The sequence below is a fragment of the Cardiocondyla obscurior genome, linkage group LG11, assembly GCF_019399895.1.
Source record: "Cardiocondyla obscurior isolate alpha-2009 linkage group LG11, Cobs3.1, whole genome shotgun sequence".
Classification (NCBI taxonomy): domain Eukaryota; kingdom Metazoa; phylum Arthropoda; class Insecta; order Hymenoptera; family Formicidae; genus Cardiocondyla; species Cardiocondyla obscurior.
Window position 1 is genome coordinate 2699267 of NC_091874.1, and position 21849 is coordinate 2721115.

General features: G+C 41.6%; 1 protein-coding gene and 1 long non-coding RNA gene across 5 annotated transcripts in view; one reads left to right on the forward strand and one right to left on the reverse strand.

The window, feature by feature from the left end:
• LOC139106502 (uncharacterized) overlaps nucleotides 1-14408 on the forward strand; it is an 84677-nt gene extending 70269 nt beyond the window's left edge. Inside the window, exon 5 of the long non-coding RNA XR_011546368.1 lies at nucleotides 12767-14408. This is a non-coding gene — a long non-coding RNA (uncharacterized lncRNA). The remainder of the gene's footprint in view (nucleotides 1-12766) is intronic.
• LOC139106499 (TWiK family of potassium channels protein 7) overlaps nucleotides 1-21849 on the reverse strand; it is a 226966-nt gene that overhangs the window by 99096 nt on the left and 106021 nt on the right. The window lies entirely within an intron of this gene.

Sequence of the window (21849 nt, forward strand, 5' to 3'; positions counted from 1 at the left end):
TCTTAAGTGCCTAAAGCGAGGTGAGATAAGGCTGGAGTAAGACGCGAAGCGAGCACGTGGTTCGGATCGTGTTCCATCCCAGAGATGCTTTGGAAAGTAAGCCCAAGGGTGTGAGACGTACGTGCCGTCGATGTGACGATGCTAACGATACTTGGAATGAACGAGCCAAGTCTATGGCGACGGTCCGTCCCCGTAAACGACCCAAGTGAGAAATGCAACTGCTACGAAGAGCTTGCACGTTGGCACGCGGCCCATTCTGCCAACCTTTAAGCTGTGTGCTCGTAGTGACGTTTATAGCGCGACGCGTCACGCCGCCTTTGACCGCCGCAACATGTGCGACGTTACGAACGAGTTAGATAGTTTGACGCTTCGAGTGCCAAAAGTTGAATCGATTCGAATAAGCGGAATTTTCGGGGGCTCGGCATGAGTTAATTCGTACGATTTAGATTAATAATTATCTATGCGATCAAAGCAGATTATTTAGAAATACCCAATTTCGATTATTCCAATTTCGTCGCAATGCAATCATACATGTATGTTAATATTTACACATATATATCAGTACACACGGTTATGAATAAAATAGTCGAAAATGATGAACTGAAATCAATCGTGCAGATAGGCCGGATTAACGATTTAGAGAATTGTAAAACACACAAGGGCGATATGTATAGTGAGAATGTATATAAATTAAATACTAGTCATCTTTTTTTTTTTTTTTTTCTTAATAAAAACAAAATGTTTAAAAAATATTTTTTATAAAAACTTAAAACAAGCTGGACATTTTGTACAAATTTAAGTTCAGTATAGATCTAGTATAGATTTAGTCGAGATCCGAACCATTCTAATCTCAAAGATCCGAGCCTCACGTCAGGAGCATATTAATTTTCAAGTACTCAAGGGCCGTCTTCGGCTTCTTCGAGATCTCATGAGAGATTCATGCCAAATATGGGATTAACCCTCCGGCCTTTTACCTCGATTTAACCTTAAGTGGAAAATTCCTTCGTAATGTCAAATTTAATATTCATATCAGCGTCGCGCGGAGGCACGACCCGTGAATCCATTACCTACTTTCGCAGCGGCGATTAGTAAGGACACCCGGATTTCAGGTCTCGCCATCAGCCACGCGTTAGCAAAAAGACCGCGTCCGCAGGCATGTCCCGGCGAAGGGAATACTAAACGTTCAAAGATAACACCGAAGATAGGCAGGGACTTTTGCAAAGAAGTCTCGAGTGCGCTGAGCCGAGAATGAACAAGCCGAGGGTAAAAGCCGGGAAAGACACAAAAGAATAAATGGGTGCTTGTCTATTCAAGGATTTAAAATGCTCAAGTAAGCGCTAAAATCTACCGCAGCTTCGTGCCTCGTGAGGTGACTCGACTCCAGGCTCGGCCTGGCTCCGGACTTGAGTTAAAGCACCGAGCGGATACCGCCAGAGAGTACTCTTTCCCGGCCTTTCCGTTCACCGCGTGCGCGCGCATGGCATATTTTATTCAGATCTTATTCTTAACGACGTGTTGCCTGGGAGAGAAGATTGAATCCCACGGGTAACCGTGCCGCAGATCGGAATAATCCGTAAACGACGCGACCATCCATCAAGAGAGGGGGAGGAGATCGAGGAGTGCAAAGGGAAAATCATTGAAATGGTCACGAACGAGTTTTTGATTTTTCTCACGAGGTCAATCTACTCAGACGAATACGTGCCGAAGTGTGGATCTTGGAGCTCGAGTTCTCTCGTAAGCGATGCCACTCCTGAGACTTCTACCATTGGTAACGACTTACGACAAACCGCCTTGAAAGATTTCATTGTTGTTTTTCCAATTGACTAACCAATAAACTGGACTTGTAGTTAATAAATTTTTTTATCGAAATTACTTTACGCGCATCGCGCTAACTTCTGTGCGTACTTCGAAATAATACGTTCTTTGAAATCAAAAGTAAAACGAATTAAATATTAATCGTTAAAAATGCTTTATACTTTCGACTAGTTTGTTATAAAAATATGAACGAAGCACACGCGCGGGACCGTCGCAGATTCATCCAAGCTCTGTATTTACGAGCTTTCAGGAGTTAACTTCGTTTCCTGCTCGAGGACAGTCTCGACAAGCGAATTTCTCCTCTGTTGTTAGGGCCTGTTTGCGGCTGGTGTTGCAGCTATGAAAATAACGAAATTTCTCGGAACAAGGAAACGCAATGCATAAATTCCAGTCTAGATACTTTGTCCGCCTTTCTTCTCAGTCATAAAATTTTCACGACAACGTGCAACATTGCAAAACTATTTACCGTGTGTGCATTCCATAAAGTGATTATTATTACGGAAAACAGAATCATTCTGTTGACTATTACGTCTTCGCGCATTGATTTATGCAATAATACCGGACGCAATAATAAAATATCAATGACATAAAAATGAAATAAGCGAGTATCGAATGATACAAATAATAATTTCCGAAATCGAGAAATTCAATTACATTAGACCAATTACATTAATTTGTCTTCCGCGTTTTCTGTACCGTCAAAAAAAAAAAAAAAAAATTTGCAATCGTAAATTGAATACTAACCACTGATCATAACAGCAGAGGCAATCTCACGCTTGACAGACCGTCGATCTTCGATCAGAAAAAGAATGGAAGCAATCTACATCGATACGTCAATTCAGCCGTATGCGCAGTTATGTGCCACAAATAAATAATCTACTACCAGTTGTCCAGGGAAAAGAGAGTGATGGTGGCACTGAGAACGCATGACTTGGAAAGGGTTGTCCGCCGTTCATTCTCGTCACGTTGGCCTACAAAAAAAAAAAAAAAGGAAAAAAAAAGAAAGAAAGGAAAAAAAAGAAAAAAGAGAGAAAGAGAGAGAAGGAAAATTGTGAGAAAAAAAGGCATAACAGGCTCGCGTAATTCTCTTGCTACCTCTATACATCCCATTGGGTGGTATATGTATGTCCGTTGGAAAGGGCTTCAGGAATTCAGCATTGCAGGGATGAGGACGGAGGGTGTGGCGAAGGAATCTCTTGTCCACGAACGGTCACGCCGGCGATGCGGCATATCGATTTTATTTTTATCCCCGGTCGCCTTTCCCGTCGGGTTCGCGAAAGAGGTCCCGGTTTTAAGGGAACGCTTTCACCCTCCTCTCGCACCACCCCCCCCCGACGTCAATTTCGAGTGAAAACGAGACAGAGATCCGCGTTGCGAATTGAACGAAAGTTTTGCCCAACCGAGAAATTCATTACGACGCCTCCCCATCTGCCTTCGGGCTTAAGAGAACGTCTCGAGACAAAACATAATTCTTCAATTATATAATCTTTACAAGGATCTTTTTACCGAGCGATCGGCGCAGCAAAAATTACAAAGGTGAATATATATTATTCAATAAATGAATATTACTTTTCAAGTTATTAACGAGAATTCATGGAGCTAGCTGAAATACGTGCACAAGTATCCACAGTTACTGAATAGCTAATCACATGTCGATCATAGGCGCTGCACGTTCCGCGAGCTTCCAAGTAATTACATCAGACATTGGTATCGATCGTAAAAGGACTCGGATTACGCTTTTGAGAACTTTGAAAGACGCGAGAATTTCCCCTTTCAATAGTACCGACGTATGAAAGCTGGATCAGTAGATGATTAGAAATTGGCTTTAAAGGGCAAATCATATCATACGATTCTCACGAGCATTATTCGAATTAGATTCAGCTTTTCTTTAATTTACCATTGAATGTACAATAAAGTATGTTTAAATATTTTTATAATTAAATAACTGTAATTGTACAAGCATTGAAACGTATTAACAATTATTTTCCTCGCATAGCGTATAATAATATTATGTAAATAACAATAAAAACAATTTTTTAAATACATTAAAATAGTAATTTAATGAACAAGTTTCGCTTGCTTTCATATTTTATGATTTGCGGAAAATAAATGATAATTTTATTTAATATATCGTATTACACGTTGTTACGTTTTCCCAAACATTGTTAAATGTGTAATAAATACGTTTCGTAGGAAAAACCAATCAATTATTCGAGTCGATATGCAAGCATTAAAGCACATACCACGAGCGTGTACGGAGGAAAATTGAAATTGTACGTGCGCGTATTATTGCACCCATGGTGTTACGCAACGGGTGTACCGCCACCTTTTCCCCATCTCTTCCTCGCTCAAGGCTCACCTTCATCTCCCGTTCGTATATCTACCTATCTCTCTTCGGCTGGGTTATTCTAGACGCGGGGCTCGCGTACGCACGCACGCGAAACGCTCTTCGCGGTCGCTCCAAATTCCGAATGCGAGGCGCACGGTGGTCCCCTCGCCTCCGCGTTTGCTCATATACAACGGCGTGCATTTACACGAGTTACATAATAACTCCCGACGGTGCATCGACGAGCCGTACATTGGGCAAGGCGCCCCACGACTCTCTGTATTTACTCAATACTGACTATAATGTTTCCCCGGTGTATACGTATATGTATATATGTATACGATATATATGTATATACGTGAACGCTACCCTCCCGTCGTTGAAGGAAACGTATTCTGAAGGTCCATTTACGACGCCTCATATGGCCGAAACGCGGCGAAGTTGGTTTGCACAACAAGGCATAGCTCGGCAACGACTCTCCGCGCACGTCTAGGTGCATGATACCCGTGGAAAATATTACGCGATGAAAAAAAGTCGCTTTCGAAAGAAGAATACCGTTTTTTTTATAAATAATTTAGTGAAAAAGAATTAAATTTGTTTTTTTCATATTTTTTTTATGTAACGTAAAGTGTAAAGTGAATCAGAACATACCTTTTGGAAAGTAAAAAAAAAAAAAAGCGTTTATTTTCCATTGGATATCAAATGCAGAATTTAACACGAGTGAAATCTGTCTCGCAGATTTCCTTCGGACTTTCTTGTTAATGGAAAATTGCAATGAAAGTATAACATTGTAATACGACAATCACCGCGAGAGCGTTCCCAGTTCTCATTCGACGACCCGGTGCGACGTGGTTTTCGTTTGCACATTGAAGAGCTCATCAAAATTACGAGCTTTGGTCAAGAGAGGTTCGTTACACGCGACAAGTGACCAATAGAAATTTTCTCGTTTCAGAAACCCGCCCGTGAAACGGCCACGTTTGAAATCCATTTCGCACTTACCGCACGATCTGTACGATCGCGAACAAAAGGCAGCTTCGCACTCGCTGTCGAGGGCACGTCGCATCACTCGCGTAACCAGCCCTATAAGCTTCGCAATTAATTTGCATCCGGTGCAGTCGCGCTATCGCGTTCTCGCTCGCGTTGCCGATCGTTGCAGAGTGAACCCGACGTTTCCTTCGCGGTTTCTTCGTTACACCTCCGTTGGCTCTTCATCCACTTATTTGGCATAAGACTCGAATTCCACACCGACTATTCTCGCTTCTTCTCATGCATGCATGTAGATTTATGTACACATGCTACATTTCTAGCGCACACTTTCTATACGACGCACATACGAGCAAAAAATTGCTTATCCTATCGCGTTTTCGTTATATATCCCGCTTTATCTACTTCTCAGAATTCAGCGCAATCCTTTTTCTTTGTCACCGTGCGTTATAGATGCGTTTTTCAAAGAGTTGAAAGAATCGCGTTCGATGCTTTATGGAAATCGGCCTTCGTGCCAAGATTGAACGCGGGAAAAGCTTTCCTTCGCCTTCGCGTGCCTTTGACGAAAAAAATTTTTTCTCCTTTTTTTTTTATCCGTCGATATTATATGTCGCATATACGTAACCTCGTATGACCAGAATCCACGCGCCGGATCTGTGGTATTAATTATAATGGATCGTTCGTATTGCGGACCGTACGTTGCCGGTGGAACCAGCTCCATTCCGCACCGGGACGAATTATCAATTTATTACTCTCCATGATCGTTTCTTGGGATTAATAACCGGAGCTTACTTCGAATTGGGAATCCCGCGATAACGTTATAAATTAACCTTTAAAGGTTAAATATGAAAATTGGTGTTAAATGTTAGATTTTACGAGAGGTAATCTTCAGCGTAAAATGGTAAATAAAGTACATTAAATAATCATTGCGAAAAGTATAACTCATCGCTCTATCGTTCTTAAAGTTTTCTGCGTAATTTATTTAAACACTACTTATACTTTTAAAATATATTGTTATCAGTTTATATTACTTGGTATAATCTCGTAAAAAATATTAATTTCTTTGTTATTAACTTTCTGTAACTATTATATTTTTAAAGCCTAATATCATTTAATTATAGGCAATTTGTGCAAATAAATTTACGTTCTGAAACTTAAATTTATTTCGATATTACTTTCTCTCTAAAATTTACTTTCTCAAATATTTAACATTTATTTTCGCATTTTCAAATGCCGACTTTCATTACGTTCGTGTAAAAAAACTCTCTCGAAAAGTATTCACTGTTTGCTTTAATATGTACAGATCGCGTACTGTTGACTTTACTTTTAAATCTAAAAATGGTATTGATTCGGGCAAGTTAAAAAAAAAAAAAAAGAAGAAGAAAACTTTTTTTTAAGTTAAAGTAATATAAATAAGCTCTAACATTATAAATAAAATGAAACCAGAAAATTCAGTTTGCAAAGTAACACACATTACGGATAATTAATTAATTTGTAATACTTTTCCCATAACATTTAAATGCTCACAATCTCTAACGGGATCGCGGGGCAAAGATTTTTCCTAAAGCAGTCTTTAGCGTGGCGGTGTCCTGTACAGTCGACCTCCGTGAAACCGAGGCGGTCCCTCGGGAGCCCACGGAATATTAAGCAAGATTCTAACATCCCTCGGCGACCCCGCAAAGAGAGAGCGAGCGAGAGAGAAGCGAGCCATCGGGCATGCTGTAAATTTCACTTTGCGGAACTTAAGAGAGGTCTGGTCTGGGGTTAGCTGGCCCAAGTTCCGCAAGAGACAGTGCACGACGAGGACGGCGAGGTTGCACGGGGTGGCCGACTAGACGGAACGAAGAGAAGGTTATCCTGCGGGGAGGATAGGAAGACGTTACGATGCAGCAGACGCCGCTATACCGGGATCTCCTTCTGCGGCGGTAGACAGTTTGCTGCACTAATATTAGCACGAGGGATAAGGGACCTCACGCTCGATACCGGCTGCCATCGCAGGAGCCGGGCGGGCGCGAGACGGGACAGAAAGCGAGACGTAAGCCGTGGATTTCTCGGCGCTCCTCCCGAAGACGCCGACGGTTTGTCTTTTCTCGGTTAACCTCATCCGCGACCTCCTCAACCGCGATTCGCTTAAGACCCGGATGATTCACTTCGGCCTGCTACGCCGTGAGGCATACGCGTGCAGGAAGGTATAGATTGCCGGCTCGATATGTTACCCGCCGCCTGTCGTCATTGATCTTTAACGTATTACACCGCGCAATAATTAATTACTACGGTTGAACGATAATCCGGGTATTTGATCGGATAGAAAAGGAATGCGTGCTTAATTTTTCTTCGCTGGTCGTTCAATTAGATAGGTTGGGTAAATTAGACGAGAAGGTACAAGTCTTCGTCACAGCGTGGATTAAATATATTAAAAAAAAAAAAAAAAAAAAAAAGAAAGTAAAATGTTCTTTTTTTTTTAAATACCGTATATCAAGTCGGACATACGCTTAAAATTATACGTAATTGTTAATGTTAACGTAATATGATATAAAAGATATATCTTTCGTTTCGTTTAATTTTAATCTAGTGTGTGTCTGACACACAATCTTCTTTTAATAAGTATATTCGTTAAGCTCTCTCTGACACTCGCAATACCGAGCTGCGAAAACGATAATACGAAGTTCTTTACGAGCTAGGTTTTCTCTCTTTACTCGTCTAGATTTCCTTCTCGCTTTCTCGTTTCGTTTCCGTTTCATGAAATTTTCCTCCTCATCCTTCGTTTTCTTTCTCTCTATCTCTCCTTTGAATTCTCTTCCTCATTCAACTTAAATAACTCGTTTGGCAGACCGCTGCACAAGATCTCTAATAAGATCGCCGGCACGATATTCGTTCGTTCTTCGTTTCTCATTCCTTCTCTTTTCGCTATTCCACCTCCGTCTGCCTGTCTGTCTGTTTGTCCGTCCGTCTGTCTGTCTACAGCCGTCGACTTTCTCACCCTCGACTTTTCGACTTATCTGACCTCAAGCTACTTCGGCTCGCCATTATCGCGAGCTTTCGGTTAGTCAAAGCTCGATTAATTTCTTCGGTCTACAATCCGCACCGTAGCAGGCGTGAAGAAGTATCTGGCACTCCTTACGTCACAAAAGATAAAGAAATCCCGATGTAGCTAACGAGAAAAGTATCGAGTGTCTTCGCGAAAATATCTTCCCGCGGGCAGAAATCTTATAAACTGCGACTTAGCGACGCGACTGTAAATCAAGACGAGACCGACGGATTAACCTGACGTCCTGCAGCAAAGAGATGTATGTGCATTTAAGGCACATCTGCGCAAGAGAAGTGCGGATAGAATGCTTCGCTGGCAATATTAACGGCGGCGTCCGAACGTTGAACTTTATAAGGAACCTCATCGCTTGGCATCAATACAAGCTGACGATCAAATTTTCCAGACACCTCTTGCGAGAACGTGCCGCTCAAGGAAATCATCGAATCGCGTAACCGGTTGTTAATCATCGCGAATAAAATTCACGACGATAAATAAATCGTATTATCTAGGAGAGGGAGATTGATTCGCGAAGCGTTGATGCGAAGTAAATTTAATATTCCCGCGGGCCGTTTGTTGTATGAATAATTAGTTGCGCATTCATCGAAAGCTAATCATCATAAATTTGTCAGCGCGGGATGCAGACGTTCATCACATCCGGTACGGACACCCGACCAAAAATTGACGTGATCGTATGTCGATGCGCATTTCAACAAATGTACCTTTCAGACGCACCCTTCGTGCGAGAAGAGTGACGGTGGCACTTGTGACAGTAGATGCGGCTGTAATGATCTGCGGCGGACTAATTTTCGGGCAATCGACAGAGACATGCTCGTGACGTGATATAATCTCGCGCACCGAAACGAAGATCGCCAATACAATAGCGGAGATCCGCATGTCCCGAAAATTTCAATATTTGACGACAATATATGGGCATTTGTCATTATTAAAAAAAAAATTCGGTTTACGACAGTCTGTCGTGTCACATAATTTTGCCAAAAACTCAAGCTTTTCACGGGGCTATAATTAATGACGCGATCAAAAGTTAATATCATTATTCCAAATTACGCAAATTTTGTTCGTTTTAATATCCAGTAATACATAATAATCTCAATTTAAATTACACTTTAGAATGCAATGAGATTACTTGTTAAAAGTATTAATATATTTTAATTTATTTTAATCAATTCACAAAGCGATTCTCCGTAACGATTCGTGTAACCGCATTTACAGAGCTCAATTTGCACGTTTAGTTAAAGGAAAACCAGAATAGTATGCCGGATTTGGTTTCCAATTTTCTAAGAAAATACTTGGATGTCTCTGTGCGTGTTCGATACCTTTTCGATTGCAAAAGTGTGGAGAATCCAGCTCTGACTTTTCTTTACTAACTTTTCTTTTGGTGCCACCGGTAGCGGAAAAGTCGAGAAATATATAAATGGCACAGAAAATTGTCTCTCATTAACGGTTCGCGTTAATTATCCGAATGACTTTTTGCCTCAATGGAGCTAGTTCACCGAGATTCTACTTTATCAACTCTCAACAAACGATCCCGCAAGTATATGTCATACTGAATTTTTTATCTCTTTACACCGATAGTACCGGACAAGAAATAGAAGGTGTCCGAGTAGACGAAAGATTGCGAGGGCAAAGACGCGGAAGAAGAGCGAAGAAGAATGCCTGGCGCCAATTGTGCAGCACTGTAGCGCAATTGAGCAACGACATCACTGCTTTGTTAGAATCAGTCGAGGCGTAATTACTTTTCCTTCCTGGAACCTCGATCGCTAATTACGGCATGAGTCGTTCTCATGTGTATCACCTTGGAAACTTTCCTAAATTTTTTGTTCACTCGCCGTATCTCTCAATAGCCCTTCCACGGTTCTTTCTTCCCGCGTTACTTTGTTCCCGTAACGCGAACAAATTTATTTTACAAAAAAATAAAAAAAAAAAAGAAACCTATAGATGAAACTCTCGAGAATCGAAATTTTCCGAGACGAAACATTGTGACAGTTATTTAGTTTCCGAATCGAGATCTATCACGCGTGACACGCTTAAAGCGGAACAATTTTGCGATTCACGTCGCCGAGCGTGACATTGCGACCTACTATTTCGAATACAGCTAACTTTGTGACATAACTTCTTATAATATGCAATCTCATATATATGTGGTACGTACAGTATCGAGAAAGGGTCACAAAGTTCGAAAGTTTCAAAGATGAAAACTGTCTGGCATTTTGCTCGAGATAGAAGTTACCGTGACATACGTTTCTACAAGATTTATTTGAATAGCATGCTTTTACTCTCTTTGCGATAATATTCAGGAACTATCTGAACGTGTCGCTGAGGAATTTTACCGTCGTGAAACATCGCCTTTCTACTCGACACTTTTTTTTTCGTCGATTCCCTGACATTTATCGATATAACGCAATTTATCAAATACGTTTCGATAACACTGTCTTATAAGTCACAATTTGTCAAACAAAAATATATTTCACCATTTGTTTCGCATTTAAATGTTATTAGGATGGATATCAAATTTTAATAATCTTATCACGAGTGCTCGAAAGACAATTGTTCAGTTGATTAGAAGCTCATTGTAAAATTACGTTACACTCGATTTATCACACATTATTCTTCGACTTTGCTGAGAAAGGATTAATTAAATCACGATAAAGACCAACTTAATGCGTTTGAAATCGCAATCGCTATAAATCTAGGCGACCGAATTAATGACAAACTCGAAGTTCGTGAGGGGGGAAGAGGGGATCCGTTATCGTAAATCACGCTGTAAACTTTACGGAATCCAAATATATGCGCGGATGAATGTCGGCGCGACTTATCAAGATGTGCATTCGGATGAGAAGCCGGTGTCAGCGTTTGATAGGGGTTGACGCTAAGAGTTGGCACGTTGCATTTCGTAAAACGAAAATCTTGGCACTTTCTTCTACACCGCTCACCGGTGGCTCCGGTGACTTTCGGAAGAAGTTTGCAGCTCGCGTCGCGCGAATTTGAGACAGTATAAATTCAAAGAATGATGAAACTCGCTCGCACCGCCTCGTATAAAATAACACGCGGCATCTTGTTTCATTGTACAGATATTTAGTTTTTGATCAAATGCATTAAATATATATGTACGTATGTAGCTGATTTACTTTAAAATAGAGAAAAGAAATTAATTCTCTTTCGAATCCAGACATTTAGCGCATTGCGTTGCCAAAAAAAGGCAACTATAAATGATTCGAGAAATGCAATTTGGTCAAATGTGTGTCTGCGTCTTAGTATAGGTTTTGGACCACGTACCATTCTTACTTTTCTCTTTCAGCCTCGTTGATTTCGAAGTAGGGTGCGCGAAGTAATGGCTGACCCTTTCTAGGGGTTTGATTACAGAAGAAATTGACCGTGGAGTAAAGCTAAAGGAACAATGTTTCTACTGAACGGTCTCGTAATTCGACGCGTAGGATAACGTGTTGATCTTCGGTATTTGCTCGGTCTCCTATTACCTGAGAAAAGAGTTAACAGGCTTGATTCGCTTCCTTTTGCATAAGTGCTTTCTACCAGTTTTGTACTTCAAAGCCTTAAACTAGTTTGGCGCATCCAAACAAGAAAATTATGCGATAAAGGAGTAATGCTGCACAAAGTTAACCGACACGCAATTACAAGTTATAAACAAACTACGAATAATTAATTAAAATTTTCCTAAGGAAAAAAAGTTAATTAACCTATTTCACATTTCCGTAAATATCAAACGTTCAGATTTTAAATCCTTTGAAAATTATTATACTCCTTGAAACACGGTACTAAGTGCGCACACGTAAAGGATAAGAAAATAAAAAAAAAAAAAAATAATTACGCTTTATCGCAGAGAGAAGATGTATGAAAATGCAAAAGTCCGAGATCTGCAAGAATTTTACATTACCTAGCTGCTATTATTCTACATTGCGTAGCTAAACCTATTAAAAAATTCAGAGTAAATACGAGAAACTAAGAAAATATGACCAGCAAACGTACCGATTAATTCGCCGATGGCGGCATCGACAAGTACATATTCTAATGTTCTGACGGATCGTATATTTAACTCCGATAAACTCTCAGCGATATTTCGAAGGAAAGGGGGGCCTGGAAGTGCGCGAGGATTCCGGGGACCGAACATCCTTCTCGTGAGAATTATGGTCCGTTCCGTCGGCGAAGCTTACCCAACAACCGGCACCTGTCGCTTCCGGAATAGCTTGGAAGCCTCGGCCATCGCAACGATGAATAGCAACGCGGCAGAATCTCCAGCCACCGGCCGGTTAAATGGACGAGGAGAACCGACCAGGCCACCGCGTAATTCCTTTAATCAGCCGCGGAATTCGTGCTCTATCCGCCGACGTTCGTTCGCGTCAGGTCGTTACGTGCTACGACATCGTGTTTTCCTAGGTGCGAAATCGCGCCACTTGTTGTCCCGCATTTGCATTTAGCTTTTAACGATTTCACTGTCGCAAATGCGTCAGGGAATTTTGTCGCACGTAAACTCTTCCGGTGTCTTCCAAATATTGATTCAAGCCTGACATTTTATTTCATATATAACTACAATCTATTCATTGTACATCAATTTGCAACTGAAATTTTTTTCTTTTCAGAGCTGGATTTTTGCAAAAATATCGTTAAAAGAGAAATTGCGAGGAAAGCTCGTGTAAAATTTAAGCGAACGGTCAAACTGGATGAAAAAAAGACCTCAAAGTGAAAAGCAATTGGTGAACAAAAATGAATAATAGAAGGTAATGCGCGGAAGTCATTTTCACCCGCAAACGTTTTGACGTACGTCACGTCGAAACAGAAGCAGCAAAACGATAAAACGGTGACCAGACCGTGTCGAAGAGCCGGGCATGAGTTTATAAATGTGTTTTTCGAGAAGTTAGTTGGAAAGTTCGAAAAGAAACCTTATTCGCCTTTTCCGCGCGGCGGGCGTGCACGACTGCGCCATGGTTCCTTTTGGGATAGGCTACGGTAAGTACTTCTAACGGGGCGCATCGTTATTACGGATTTAGCAAACGATAGGACGGGGCAAAGGGTTGGAGAGGGTAAGGACGCCGGATCCAAAAATAAACGCCCGAGAAATCGTTCCGGCTGCGCCAGCAAAACTTTCTGCTGCAACGCCCCTACAGGATAGTATTCGTGCTTGTGGAAAGAGGAGCATGAGTAGGAGAGAAGAAAATGTAAACGGAAGAAGTGGAGGAGACGAGGGTAGAGAGAAGAAGAGAAAGATATGACGATGGAGACTGGCGGTACAAGAGTCGTTTCTATCTTCATCGCGGAATTCCTTAGGAGGTTAGTTAAGATGTATTTTACTTTGAGGACAAATTTTTTTTTTTTTATCTCACCAGTAAACCCTTTCGTTACAGAATACATCGCAGCTTCTTTGCAAGAAATAAATCTAATAATTCTGACAGTTACACGACTGCATATATAAAATAGAATATTGAAAAAGAAAAGGAAATAATTACAAAATTAAATAATTACATAAATGTGTGTATGTACATTATTATATTAATTTGACGTAAAATCTTTCGCGTTATTTGCGTAGATTCAGGATCCAGTGGTCGCGCGCGCGGGGAGCGAGAACGGAGCGCGCTGGCGGCGGCTGGCCCGATCCATTTCTATTTCTTCGCCGGAGTTCATTCACCTTACGCGTACGCTACTCCGCTTTGCCGTAGATCCGGAACACGGCGGTCTAGTGCGCGGAAGGATGGCTAGACACGTCCCAATTGAGAGGAGGAGCAGGCCCGAGAATGGGCATCTTCCGTGCGACTTTTAGATAAGTATTAATTTTATTTATTTAATGAACGAATTAATTAAATACGCGTAACTTTTTTTTTCAAACATTGGAAATTTTTGTATCATCTATATTAATATTTTTTTTATTTTATGTTGAGAGCACCGATTGTATCTGTAACTCCGTTGAAGTTCATGAAAATATCTTGCATTACAGGCAGAAAAATAATAATGACACTATAATATAAAATATATCGTGGAATCAATTACGCGTATAATGTATTTCGGGCGATTAATCGTGGCGCGGTTTTTATGATAGAACCTATTAATTAAACGCGATGAGTTCAGTAGTTTATTTATTGTTCATAAAAAGCCGTTTTCAAGTCGATCGCATATATTGAGTTATGGAATAACGAATTTAATGCAAAAGTGCATAAATTTAATAAATAAATCAACAATTTATTGAATGTACATATTCTTTGTAGGTTTTTTTTAAAATCTTTTTTTAATCACTCATATTGCGCTCATATTACAATACAAATAAATAGACAAATGTTTTAAACATGCAGATCAATTATATGATAAAAGCACAAATTCTAAGCAATTATTAAAATTACAAAACTCGCGTGTTCAACTAAAATTCTTGTAAGACCTCACATTGTAGGCAGAAGTAAGGAGGAGTCTTCCCAATTTTTAGAATTCTAATTCGAGACAGAGTCATTGCCACGTCTGAATAAGACATAGGAAAAGCGTCTGAAGTAATCAGTTCGAGCGTAGTGTAATACACTTGCATGCGTATTTCGTAAAATATTCACGAGGCTACATCGCGGCAATCGAGGCAAAAGCCGGAGGCGCGGATGAAAGGTCGTTGTTCAACGGCGACGGCGATGGTAGCAACGGCAACGGCCCCGGGTAAAAGGAACGTAAGAGTGTAATTAATGCTCGGAATGCCGGATGAGGCGTTTACACGGGAGGGAAAAACGAGAGGGAGCGATTCCCGGCTGACCTGATTAGCTTCACGGACTATCCTCTAGGCGACGGCGTACGCCGCCGCTCAACGACACGGAAACGTTCTGTTTGTTCAAGTTACTTCGTCCGCCCCGCCGCAGTCTCTCTTCTCTTCCCTCTTCAGCTTCTTTTCCTCGCGCGCGCCCGTATATCTGTCGGAAAGCCTCCTTTACAGTTAGAATTAAGAAGGAATCGCAGCAAACTCGCTGTTCAAAACGATTCCCTTTGGGCGCACGCCTCATCAACCGCGTATTCATCCGTGACGACACGCGACAATCTGATCTGCGCGAGTAAGTTGATAGTCGAAGACTTCCTCTTTTCTCGAGAGGCGGCTCGTAACAAGTTTTAATTGTTCGATTCCGGCGTAAATAAGGTTAGCAGCGCGAAATTGAGAATTTTGTGATACGTGGAAAAAGACGGCGAAGGGAACAATAGCTCTCTCTCCCTCTCACTCTGCTATATTTTATACATTGTTCGCGAAATAACCGCTGACGTACATTTTCATGTCATAATATCTATATTTTGTTTGGAGTTCTCTCGTCTCGCCGCGGATATTTAATATACGATTTCATAATGACGAATATTCGAGCACATACGGAGAATGTTGACCATAGAACGTACATGAGTTAATAATATATTTTATGTTTCGTCTAATGTCCCTATATGGTCTAGTACATTGAAATTATATATGAAACGAGAGCAGCGGGTGCAAATTTCGTAATTGCATTATGCGGAATGAGCGTGGCGTGAAAGCCAACAATGCGCAACAAGCTTTTTTGCCAAGTTTCGTCTGAACGAGGCGCGCGACGGGATTACTTCTTTCGTAGATATTAATTATAAGCGCAACGTACATGTCCCGTTAAAAAGGGACAATTAATCTAGAATCTCGCGCGGCGCCGCAAAACTCGCGCTCAACTTTCATGGAAAATCCGCGCCCTCATTACGCCATATTGCGGGAAGGGGTATTTTCGCCACCGGAACAGCCATTAACTTTTTCTGCCGTCATTACGCATCACGTCTTTTGTTCTTTCCTTTTAATCGCGCTGTCTAATCTAAATACGACCTTTCGAGCAAAATGCACACGAGTATTCGGAGAATGTAAATTTAAGTATCATTCTCCGCGAGAAAATAACGTAACTGCGTACAATCGCGTTTTCTCCCTTTTAAAATGATATACACCGTATGTGTGTTTTGCAAAATCAAGGAGAGAAAAAATCTTTTTTTTTTTTTACAGGAAATTTTCTTCGAGCGGATTAAACGTTACTCTGTGGAACTGTCAATAACATCCGTATCGGAAACGAGCACGTGAGCTTGATTACTACGAGGATTACTACAAAGGTAATAGTGATCACGTTTCTAATATCACCGTCATTATGTAAACGCTTATTGCGTTTTCCATAAACGTTCGATGGTCCCTCTGGTTTGTTCAACGTCGCGTTTACTCGGGGGAATAGAGATTTCTATTAAAGCAGTCCAGCTACCTTGGCAGCTACGTGAAAGCACTCTCAGCTGACAGCGATAAGGTCGTACGAAATTATTCGGTTATTACATCCGAGACTCGAATACCTGTAATAACTTTGTCAGAGATTGTTTTGCGGGAACAAACGCCGTACGAATACAAATCTATCGGACGTAGACAATTGCGGAGATGAAAGGCTTATGGAAATGGCGTTCTACTGGCGTATCAAAATATAGGCGGTCCATAGAAAGGCCGGATAAAGCAGCAGACGCGACGTCGCCGGGATAACGGCGGATTGTGCCCGACTATATGGCTTTATCCTAACGAAGGAAACCCGTCTGATTTACGAGAAGGAAATTTGCCATGTAAATAATATTTTCTTCGAGAAAAAAAAAAAAAAAAGAAAAATTAACCATGCGAGAATGTCATTTGTTGTTAACCGATAACAACCCTGATAACAGCTTTAATTACGCGGCTTTATTACTTGTGCCCCGCTTCAAAGTTGCGACCCAGCTGTTGTACGTCGCATGCAATTTCATCAAAATTTTCATCAAATATTCGGATTCGCATCGACATACTTGTCACGCCGGCCGCTCCTCGCGTTGACCCGACGCGTGCTTACGGCGCGGCAAGTGTTTACGCGATTAAATGCACGCGCTCGACATTCCACGGGGACGTAAACCACCGTAAAACGCGGGCACGTTTAAAATTAAATTTCCACGTGAGATGTACGCGCGCGCCTTCCCCGACTACTTCTGTCTACTTCATCGCCCGGGAATAATTCCGCAGTCGATCACGATCCAATCTCCGCGGAACGTAGTGTCCACAGCGCCATACGTAATGCACGTCCGAAGAAGTATAGCCGTAATAAAACGGCCGTTTGAAAGCGACGCGAGAATTCCCGCGGAATATGGATTTAATATACAGCCCGATAGCCACGGGCTGAAATCTAATATCCCGCGAAGGAGTCGATAGTTTCATCGGGATGAACCGTGGATTCGCGTGGAACGAACGAAAAAGAACGGCAAGGAGGGTAGTAACGGCGCGCAGCGGACGCGCGTGCATAAGGGAGGACGGTAATTCCTATCGAAATTCCACGGGAGTTTTACGACCGCTCCACTAACCGTTCGACGCTCGTGAATTTGCGAAATGTCGTGCCTAAAGTAAAATGCTGCCTCGGATGCTCCCGTGCCCGCCGGCAACGGGAATCGGCACCGTAATATCCGCTGACGAAAGACATCATCGCGCCACGGAGATAAATCGAGAGCACGAAGTTGCAAGCGGATTAATCCCGCTTTCCGCGGCACCGGTCTTCTTCGTCGGATTAAATGCGCCCGCGTTTTCATACGGACGCGATGTCGCATCCGCGGGATCGCTATTGTGGCAACCAAACGCTACGTGTTTCCGGCATTATCTAGTGTCGATGCTGCCGCCCAAGTCGTGGTAAACGTCGGCGATAAGGTAAATCTTAAAATGCCACATTGTGCGACACAAAGGGGATTTCCGGGCAAGACTGAATCCCGTTATTGCTTTTCTCATTCCACGAGATTGTTTACGAAATCGTTAAATCACAAATTTGGCCCGTGGGATTTACGCTCGCGATATTGTGATAGACGTGATACGTACAGCGTGGGTCGATTCTACAAGAATACTTCGGACGGAAGAATATATAGTGAGCTTTTCAATACCTTGTAAATAATTTATAGAAATCGTATATATTGCGCAGGACGTTGAATCTATCACAAAATGTATCTATATATATATGTATATTAAAGAAAAAAAAAATGATAGCGAATATTATAACGAAATAGCGTGTGCTATTTTATTAAAATAAATCAGATCGGTAGTTTCGAAGAAAAATTTTGAGAATGATGATAAAAGTTTCTTCGTGCCCATTTATCAGGATCGAAGGTAAGAATAAATAATGAGAATCATTGCATCGCGTCCTGAGATGCAAAGCGAATAATTCGGCTCCTATTATTCTCACGTTTCCATTGGCCGTTTTCTGCGAAAAGCGCTAACAGGGCAAAATAGACACAATCGACAGGAAAATTGCTGTTAAAACAAAGAGATTAAATGCCGAGGAATGTACAAAAGCTTCTGCCATTTTAGTTCTCCTTCGACTTTTACTATTCTTCCGGCGCGGCTTATGGTCCCTTCAATCCAAATGGAAAACCAGCTGCAGAAACGTTGTTACCGCCGCGCCGGTGCGAGCCATCTTTTGGAAAAGAAGATTGTTGCGTTAAATTCGTAAATAAAAGAATAGACACGGAGCTGTCGCGAAATGTCCGCCGCCGTTAAGTAAAATCTCCAGGAAAACGGTACACAACTTGTCTCGCGTGTGCGAAGCCCAGGGAAAAGAGACGAGAACCACGAGCAGCGACAACTCGATTATTCTGTGGTTTTCACGACTTTCTTTCACGACCGCTAACTCGGGTGCAAAAGCAAGAAGAACCAAAGGCACGATGCGCATTGCGCACCGGGAGACATTAGACTCTAAAAGTGCCATCCGCTTGTTCCGACAGACACGGAGAAATTCGCGTATACGATGGCTGTTCGCGTAGTTAAATTTTTGTTTCTCTCCGTTTAAGCCGAAGGGAAGTTTTCGTGTGCAATGAGACGCGCGACCTGTCGTTCAGCAGTTCAAAAAGTTGTTTTCGAGCAGAAAAACGTAAATCAAATTGTTCCTTTGCATTTGTCTCTGCGTAAAGGTAATTTTATTATTTTGAATGTAATTAAAAACTGTCTCTAATGATCGTCAAATAAAGCTCATAAATAATCATTTAAAATAGAGTCAATATATCATACTGTGTCAAATAGTATCTTGTCTATCATGGTGACCGTGTTGAGACGAAGTGAATGTAAGAACCACCCCGTATAGAAAGATTGTTGAACTGCCTCCCATGACTGGCGAATGCCGGCCATGGTTAATGAATCCCCCAGAGTTTCTCTTGGAAGATTAACGACGTAAGGAACACCAACAGCTGGTGGGCGACGAAAAGGGGTTGGAAAATCTTTTAATGCTGTGTATCCGACTTGGATAATGTTCTGTGCACGAGTCTATTTTTTTTTTTTTTTCTAACAAAGAGAGATTTATAGAGACGCGTATGCTTGAGAATTTACTTTTCTTGTAATTTCCCGTACTTTAATAAGATCAGACGTTTTATATTCCTTTCAATTTCATGATGCTTCAATTTCCTATCTTCTTTTACGTCATTTTGCATGCGTTAATGCATTTCCAATAGTCGCTTTTTCTATCTTTCTTTTTTTTTTCTTTTTTTTTATGATTCTTTGTGAATGATTCGTTATGCAGTTAAACATTAATATCGTGATTACCATCGGTAATTACATTCGGGCTGAGTTCCAGCAATTTGACGAGTAAGCGCCAGACATAAAAGTAATGGAGCTATAATTAGTTAATTAGCGTAACACAAATCGTCCCGAATGAATATACTAGTCGGTCGATAAACAAATACAAGCCGATCCTGCATTAACGAAATCCATTCAATAAAGGTTAATGGAAACGATTCGCAAGAAATGTAATTATGGAGAGAGTTTCCAACGCATCCGTCGATATGTATCGAGATTATTCATACGTTTAAACCGCATGATCAAACTGAGGGCCTTCGGGCCGGAATAATTACAAGATACAATGAAATTGAATCACGCTGTAACATAGGGAAATAGAGTGATAATGCAGCGAACGTATTATTCTGCCGGCTACGTTAATTTCTTTTGCAAATAATGTATTAAAATTCTCTAACGTGTACTCGACTCTAATATGTATTTCCGACGAAAGGTCGCGATCTGACAATGATATCGAAGAGCTCTCGCGTTCTTTAAACGGTTCCAAGCCGCCGATAACTCGTCGCTCAATTTTGCTCAATGCCGTCGACGCATTAACGTGCTCGTCATCGAGGGCAAGAGACGCGACAACAGACCCATGTGTCTCTCCGCTTAAACACCCTGCCCGTACGTTATCGCGCTCCAAGAACACCCGGTACAACGGTAGCTGGTGCGCGCCGCAGCACGCATATAACATGCAGAATTTCACGAGCAATAAACAACTGCCACCGTAATCGTGGCAGTAATATATGCGGGCGACGTCGGAATCGTTTTCGGTAAAGAGGAGAGGAGTGCCGGCGCCGTCCGAAGTCTCCTCCGGCGTATCCGGCCGGCGTGCATGAACTCGCGCGTCCACGTACGTGCTGTTCGCGCAGGTGTTTCACTTTACAAAACTACCGTGCCTTCCGTCGCGAGCCGTGTTTTGCGCCGCCGACTGTGGAGAGAAAAGAAACGGCCCGGCGCCGGAGCCAGAGAGGTGGCTGGCACAGGTGCCTGTGTTCAGACAGCCGGATACGTACCTGTCCAAATGTCTCCGCGCGGAGCTCGTATTACAGTAACATATGAGGACGGGAATACTTATTCCCCCGTGCGCACCGTCTAACTTTGCTCGTTATGAGACTTTTATTTCCGCCCCACGGTTACTTGCTCCGCCGAAGGGAAAAAAGGGTATCGCGCGCCCTCCGCCCTAAAGCTTTACAAAGGGGTATGTTTTCTTTTGTGATTCCTACGAGAGGTTCTATTCGACAGCGTTTGCGTATATTTGCTTGTACAAATTGTCGGTAATTTCGAGGATAATCAAATAGTTAAAAAGTTTTAATAAACGTTAAATAATGAAATGTAACTGTCAAGATTTTTTTTCTTTCTTTTTTTTTTTCTTTTTTAATTAGTACACAGATATTTAGATATTGCAACATAAAGATTTATCTATTTGCAGCCGTGTAACGTTTATATAAAAAAACCGTGTCACAAGATATTTAATGCGCCTGCGATGTACGCATATATATGCGATTGAAAACATTCTAGATAAATTTATTTGGAATTCTCACGAATGGTCGAGCACGTTACATCAAACGCGCGAAAACGTGTACGGTAGAAAATGCATAAAACAAATTTGTCGGGTATCACGCGCAGAGTGCCGCGCTGCTTTTTTCATCCTGCACGTAGAACATTAATCACATTATTCGCGTGGAAACTCGCGTGATAACGTCGTGCAACAGACCTAAAAAGCCGAATGTGTTAGTTTAATTTCAACTCAAACGGCACCTCGACGATCATTTGTTCCTGCGTAACTATTCATTTATAGCTGGCGATATCGCTAATTGGACCATGCCAATTTGGCGTATACACAAAAATTCGAAAAAGTGCATTCAATAATATTGCTGATTTGCTCCCTACAAACTGAAAATTCCAAGCGATCTCAAATTTGTTATGTTTTGTATTGAAACTCACCAGATGGTGGAATAGGTGGTTAATTAACGAGAGAGACGTGGGTTAAATTATTATTAAAAAACACCTCGTGCCCGATCTCCGAACGAATCAACTAATTGCATTGGTTAGACTCGTTAAATTCCATCACCGCGTAATAAATAAAGTTGTGTGAAATTAAATGCATACCATAATAATGAAATTTATTACTAC